Genomic DNA, 5,667 nt, shown 5'->3' with positions numbered 1-5,667 from the left:
AAGCAAAGCTGTTGGAAATATCCCCTTGGATGTTTCCAACTCTTAATAAAGCTGTGAGCACGCTTGCTTTTTTTCTTGGAGGTTGCTACAGAGCGCTTTGATTCACTCTTTGCTACCTTGTATATATCCTTATCTTCCTCTGTTTTAGACCTGTCATAACTTTTTCCGGCCTCTTTTTTCTCTCCAACCTTCTGTTGCACTTCATATTTGGAAGTTAATATCACAACGATCTGAAATAAATCTACCCTTAACCCATACGCTGTCAATCGCAGTGGAAGGAATTCGGCTAGGAGCCATTTTCTTGAACGGCACCTAACTGAAGTAACCATATCACTCGCTGCAGCGGACACGACACCTGACTGAAGTAACCATATCACAGGCTGGCGCATGATTGGCAGCTAATGGGTTAAGTGAAGGCCGCTCTGTAAACTACATTTTCTGTAATTTTCTACATTTTTTAATAACCTGTGTCTCAATAATTTGGATAGCTGGTGATGATGTATTTTAATAAAAAAAAACAATCATGACATCCCTACTTTTTTTACTAGTCTAGTACTCTACACAACCTTTTAAACCTACCAATTTGTGACACCCTGTACATGCTTTTTTTTAATTAAAGCTAATGTTGTAAATTCCATTAATGTTTTCTTTAACCTAAAAGCAATTAAAACCTGAATTAATCATTTATTTTTTATTTAAAATACAGTATTTAAATCCTCTTTAAAAGTTTCCCAAATTGAGTAGTGTTAAATTCCCTCCACCAGCCAGAGTTTTTTGCGGTCAGCCCAAACGCAGTGTAAGCTCCGGAACAGATTTAAAATAAATTATGTACTAAAAGCGCCATCTATCTTTTCATAATAATAGTAATAAGTGGTTATCAAATAAAATAAGAGCACGCTGCCTTCGGGTATTTATTTTCTCGTCAAAGACGACGGACAATAGGAAATAGCCATCTAGGACCAGAGATCGAAACCGGTGTAGAAAGAAACCCCACAAAGAAGGAAACGTCTTTCTTTTACATCACATTTAAATAAATTAAAATGGAATCTTACCACAGACTGCGAGTCTTTTCACTAATAAAACTCTATAAATTAACTTTGTGTGCCATATCGGCTTGTTTAACTTAGAATTAATAATATTTATAAGCCAGCAATTTGATTTCATTTTGACTTCAGTGAGTATTAAATAAACAAACACTTTAATTTTAGTAGAGATGGCTACCAATGCAAATAAATGATTGGATTTTTGTTACTCTAATCTAAGAGACACTAAGTGTTTTTCCTTGAAGTTTAAAATGGAATTGGAATGTTTATACTAAACAAACGATAATAGTAATTTATAATAACAAACTACCGTTCGAATATTTGTAAATTGCATATTAAAAGATTATATACATAATGGGATTTGAAACACTTGAACTATTTACAGGATTTTTGAACCCTTACAAATGAAAGCAAAGAACAAGTTACCAGCTTATTCACCAAGTCCTTTAGAAAAAGAATTTTTATCCCATCACGAAACAGTCAAGCAATCAGCTCTCTTAAGCTGGGCATTCACGGTCAATCTATTTGGAGCCACACCAAATGGCTTCAGTCAAATGGATTGACGCCAAAATCACAGCCCATTAATGATCACTCCAAATTGGTTATCATTTCGTATTTCGAAGAAGAACTCAGCCTAGCATGAACGAAAAATTAACGTGGGTTTGGGCATTGACGGAAGGGTGGCGTGATGGCATGACGCGGTGTATCGCCACTCACCAGCAGACAGCATGATGGCTTGGCGTCAAGCAACGCCATGACTAGATGGATTACGAAGCGAATGGAAATCAGAATTTTGGCATCATGCCAAAAAAGCAATCACGATTCAACACTTGCGATCAAAATTTGGCTGTATATCACGCCACTTACCTCGATGGCATGACTGTAAATGTCCACCTTTATTGAGTGCAGTCGGATGTTTCAATATATTACACATTTCCAAAAGTTTATTTTATTATTACTATCCTCTTTAAAAAGAATTTTTGACCTATTCGAAGTTAACCCTATGTTTAAGTATGATATCAAGCTAATGCCCAAGAATGTTCGGAAAATATCACTAAAATGTGAAGTTTGTCTGCCCTTAAAGGAACGCCTATTCCACATACATTTAGTTTTTTTATTTTTCTTAGTAACGAAGATCTATAACCCTGTAACTTAAGACATTTTTTAATAATCACACTGTATCTCGTTAATTTGGGGATGTATTGACGATTTAATTGATCATTCGTTACTTTAATGAAAAAAGAAGTAATGACAGCAGTACCTTTTTTCTATCTCCTCTAGTTTTCGGAACCCCCTACCGACTTGTGACACCCTGTACATGTTTTTTTTATTAAAGCTAATCTTGTAAATTCCATTAATATTTTCTTTACCCTAAAAGCAATTAAAACCCGAATTAATCATTTATTTATTATTTAAAATACAGTACTTAAATCCTCTTTAAAAGTTTCCCAAATTGAGTATTGTTAAATTCGCTCCACGAGTGGAGGGATTTTTTTGCGGCCAGCCCAAACGCAGTGTAAGCTCCGGAACAGATTTAAAATAAATTATGTACTAAAAGCGCCATCTATCTTTTCGTACTAATAGCATTAAGGGATTATTGCTTTAATCAGACAATCTGATCAATACTCAACAGTTTTTATCAAGCATTTCCTTTTTGAAACCCGGAAAATCTCTGGAAGGTATTACATTTTTTGCTGGCTCCATTCGTATGTTTTGTTTCGTTCAATAAATACTCCGTTGGTTGGTAAGTAAATAAAAGAGAAAGAAATATTGCATCAATGACTGACTAAAAGTTTATTTTATATACACAGTAAGAAAGTACGTCAACAATGTTATACTTTTTAAACTTCTAGTTAAGGGGATCGGTACAAAGTTTCGGCTCCAATGCTATTTAAATGGGATTCATTTTTTTCGAGTTCTGAGAGAACTAATAAGTATTTTTGAAAAATTTAAACGCAGAATGAAAGATTACGTTTTTACCGAGGGCTGAAATTCCCTGAAAACTTCTATAATGTTTATTTTAATAAGTTACAGGGGTGAAAACTAAGAGAAAATGTAGTGTGATTTTTAATTTCAAATATCTCATTCAAAAGAAACTATTTGTTTATTCTAAGGGACATTCGGCCATCGATAATAATTTAGTTTTCATTCTGCGTTTAAATTGTTTAAAAATATTTATTAGTTTTTTCAGGATTCGAAAAAAATGGACACCATGTCTGTGGTGATATTTTCCAAATCGAACATTCCCTATCTTTGTCATTCAACGCATTGAGTCGAATAGAATATGGTGACAAGACAGTGACAGTTTTAAATATTTGACATGGCATCGGGAATATTTTGAGTTGTTGATTAAATAATATTGATAGTGTATTTGATAAATAAGTGATTTAAGATGCGAACTTAATAAAAAGTTATTTATTGTTTATTATTTATGCAAGATCCAAGCAGAGAATACACCAGGATATATTCTGTGATCCAAGTATTTTGTTGTTAAAGATGTTCAAAATTGTAAGCGTTCCATAGTAACAATATATTATTAAAAAATCACTTTATCACTTTTCCTCATTTCTCGTTTGAATATTAGTTTTTGTTGTACAGTATATAAATTATTACAATCACTGTTTACATAGTTAGTGAAAAAATTAGCATAATTATTAACTGAAATAATAATGCAATTATACAAGTAACAGTTATCCAAGAACATTCAAAAGTTATCCCTTTAAAGTTAATGAAGACATTGTCAAGTAATGTTTACATATCCATACCAGTGAGAATTTTACTAAACGTAATTTGCCGTGTAAACACATAAAACGTAGGGATAGCCGTAAAATATGTGCGCCTGCAATCCTAAGAACGAAGTAATAAAGTTGAATGAGATAGATAAGAAAAAACAAAAATTAGAAAAAAATACGGTTAAAATATGAAACAAGCTGAAAATGCTCGGATAGGTATTACACGAAGAAAAAGTAAAAAGAAATAGCATAAGTATACATTTAGTAAAACACAACAAAACAGACACATGAAATAAAATTAATATAGTAAGTGGATATTAAAATCATCTCAAACTTTTGTGGAATTTATTTCTTCAAAATATTTTTATTTTGCACAATAAATAATTTTCTCATTTGTTATCAATACATTATAATGGTGTAAATAAATAATTACTTATCGACGTAAGGTTTATTTATGTCTGTTTACTATTAATAATATTCGCTATAAGCAAGTATGTTTGGTTGTGCAGTCACGTCTAGCAACCTAACTTGTAGTTATAGTAGGTATAGTATTGTAATTCTTGATGCAGTGTATTTTTGCGCTAATTATAAAATATTGTACACATAAATTACATTTTTTAATTTTATTAAATCCATTATTAAATCCAATGCAACGTCACTGGTTTTCTATAACATAAAAATAGTCTCTACTGGATGCTCGCTTGTTTACTGAAAGAAAGTGTGTCTCGTTCTTGTATTGAAAAATCCCACAGAGATGGAATCAGCTTACGATCATAAATATCTCAGTAGAATATTCATTCCTGCGTTTTTGTCCTTCCTTACAAATAAATAGGTCATGTCTTGTATGCACTACGTATTTCGTTTTCTTTCTTATCAAGCGTAGGTATTGATTCTTTGTTGTTGCTATGGGTTTGTGAACTTTTTTTGGATTCTAATTTATAGTTTTCTTCTAAAATTACGATAAATATACAAATATTATATTAAAAAAAAACAAACCCACAGGTAAAAAAAATAAAAAGGTTCTCTATTTGGTAAAATTAAATATGTACGTCGTCAGTATTAAAATATCCTCTTAGCGGATATTGACAGGCAAGTACATATCAGCGATACTGCAGCTATGCATATATTACCGCCCAACCCCGATTTCAGGACAAACTATTTGGCCTAGGCCAAACTAGTTTGTCCTGAACGCGTTAGGATTAACCAGTTTGGCCTAGGCCAAATAGTCCTGATATTACTACGGACACTTCAGGATAAACTAGTAAGGGCTTTATAATATACCCTACAAAACCAAAATAAATAGATAAAATGAATCAAATACCTACTCTGTAATTGGTAAAAATATCATTTTTATTGAAAGATAACTCGTGGTTAAAATTAATGGAAATTGGTAATACAACAATCATATTATAAAAAATAATCAGTGTTTTTATAAGAAAAATAATTTTGCACCTCAATTATAAAAATTGTGTATTTTTCCATGGAGTGTTTTGATAACACTTAGAATTGCGGATTTTCATTGCCTTCTTGCTCTTGCATCTCTTTGTCGAACAGTTTTTGTTGCCGTAGTTGCAGTTACTGACAAAATTTTGTCCTGATCCAACTCAACCTCTTGTAGCTGAAACCTTAGTTATTTTAGAAACAATTAACGATATTTCAGAGCCTTAGTTTATATCTACCACCTCTAAAAATTTGATAGCATATGCCGAATTCTGATCTGAAAAAAAATTAAAAATATTTTAGAGACATCAGTACCCCAAAAAGTTAGATAAATTATCTCTAAAATATCGCTAAGTGTTGCAGCAGGAACAAGAACTGCTTCACAAACAGCTGCAAGTGCAAAAAGGCAATGATACTCCGCAATTCTAAGTGTCACCAAAACAATCAATGGA

This window comes from Diabrotica virgifera, chromosome 1, assembly GCF_917563875.1.
Source record: "Diabrotica virgifera virgifera chromosome 1, PGI_DIABVI_V3a".
Lineage (NCBI taxonomy): Eukaryota > Metazoa > Arthropoda > Insecta > Coleoptera > Chrysomelidae > Diabrotica > Diabrotica virgifera.
This window is presented reverse-complemented; position numbering follows the sequence as displayed.